General features: G+C 45.0%; 1 non-coding gene across 1 annotated transcript; it reads left to right on the plus strand.

Annotated features, from left to right (window-relative positions):
• The first annotated feature begins 1112 nt into the window (after positions 1-1112).
• On the plus strand, positions 1113-1219 carry LOC118482982. The gene has a single exon (XR_004869410.1). It is a non-coding gene; the product is annotated as a small nucleolar RNA R71 (small nucleolar RNA).
• Positions 1220-1975: the final 756 nt, after the last annotated feature.

A 1975-nucleotide genomic window follows, 5' to 3' on the forward strand; every position in this document is an offset into this window, starting at 1 on the left:
TATTGAGTACGAGGGCAGAGCATTCTTCGCCTAAATTAACTAATTGCAAATTTTCAATTTTCTTTTTATGGGTAAGGAAGTCCCTCATAAATTTAGAGTATTTGGGCATTTGGGTTAGGACTTCGATAAAAGGAATGTTGACATGCAACTGTTTTAACAGACTTTCGAATTTTGCGAATTGCTCATTGGTCTTTTGACGAATTAACCTACCGGGGTACGGAACTCGAGGAGCCTTGGTAGGCTCTGGTGATGGATGAGAGTTCTTTTCCTGCAGAGGTGTTGGCATCGTTTCTTCCGTAGGTGGCGGTACTTCTGCAGGCCCTACGGTGCGGTTTCGTAGTGTGATGAGGTGAACTTGCGCCTTTGGGTTTGTTTCGGTATTGCTAGGTAATGCGCCTTGCGGTCTCTCGGAAAAGTTTTGAGCTATTTGATTTATTTGTTTTTCTATGTTTTGAATGCTAGCTTGTTGATTCCTAAAATTAGACTCTAATTGTAGAAATCTTTCCGAGTTTTTCTTATCAGTGTCAGAGACGAGGCGAGATATAGTATCTTCGAGCCTTTCTCGTCCACCTTGTTGTTGAGTGAAATTTTGTGACTCATTTCTTGATTGCTGAAAGTTTGTTCGTTGGGTTTGTTGGTTACTACTATTGCCGGGTTCCCTCCAACCAAGGTTTGGGTGGTTTCGCCATCCTTGGTTGTAAGTTCCCGTTGGAGGACCTGACGGCCTAGGTCTATTATCAATGTAGTTTACCATTTCTTGTTGATCGTCCGTTTCTTTCATGCAACTCCAATTTTCATGTGACCCACCACACCCTTCACAAGCCATAACCGAGACGGTTTTTGTCATTTCTAATTTTTTTATTTTTGAAGAAAGGGCCTCGATTTGGGCTTGTAAAGAAGTGCTTTCGTCGACCTTATGGGCGCCCGGGGCTATAGACTTATTTCCCCGGGGGGTGTGCCATTGAAAATTGGTTTGAGCAATTTCCTCAATCTGATTATATATTTCATGTGGGCGTCGGTTACCTAAAAGTCCCCCGGAGCTAGAATCAAGTGTCTGCCTAGTGTGTGGCAACAATCCATTGTAGAAAGTGGATACTTGTTGCCATATTGCGAGGCCGTGATGGGGACACTTGCGTAATAGCTCCTTGAACCTTTCCCAAGTTTCATATAAGGATTCCCCCTCCTCTTGTGAGTATGTATTAATTTCAGTCATTAATTTAGCAGTTTTAGCAGGAGGGAAATACTTATATAGAAATTTTTGGGCTAGTTCATCCCAGGTGTTTACCGAACCAGCTGGGAGGGCGTTGAGCCAAGCTTTCGCTCGGTCTTTTAGTGAGAATGGAAACATACGGAGGCGGATGGCGTCGTTTGATGCTCCATTGATCCGAAAGGTATCACATATTTCTAAGAAATTAGTTATATGTAGATGGGGATCCTCGTCCGCAAGCCCGTGGAAGGTTGCGGAGTTTTGGAGCATTTGTATCAAATGCGGTCGAAGCTCGAAGTTATTGGCTTCGACATTCGGAGCATTGATAGCGGCGCTTAGATTACCTACGGTGGGCCGTAGATAATCCATAAGGGTACGTTGGTCCGCCATTGGAGGTGGATCACCCGAAACCTTCTCTTGGTTTTTGGCTTTTAACCTTTTTCTGAGAAAGCGTTCGGGTTCTTCTAATGGTTCTTTTATGTCTTTATTGGAACTGGAGTTCATGCACTACATGAGGTTGGCGTCGGGTTCCAAGTCCTGCAATAAAAACAGAAAAGAATGTTGGTCAGAAGGTTCACCACGGCCCCGTGTTGAGCGAACACGGCCCCGTGGTCGGAATTACAGTGATTGTTTTTCAGATCCCAGTTACTGGAAGTTGGACACGGCCCCGTGTTGCACCGGCACGGCCCCATGGTCAGCCTTCTGTAACTTGAAAAACAAAAACTGCCAGTAACGATGCTGAGCACGGCCCGTGTCCAACCAGGCACG

The sequence above is a fragment of the Helianthus annuus genome, chromosome 1 (assembly GCF_002127325.2).
Source record: "Helianthus annuus cultivar XRQ/B chromosome 1, HanXRQr2.0-SUNRISE, whole genome shotgun sequence".
Classification (NCBI taxonomy): domain Eukaryota; kingdom Viridiplantae; phylum Streptophyta; class Magnoliopsida; order Asterales; family Asteraceae; genus Helianthus; species Helianthus annuus.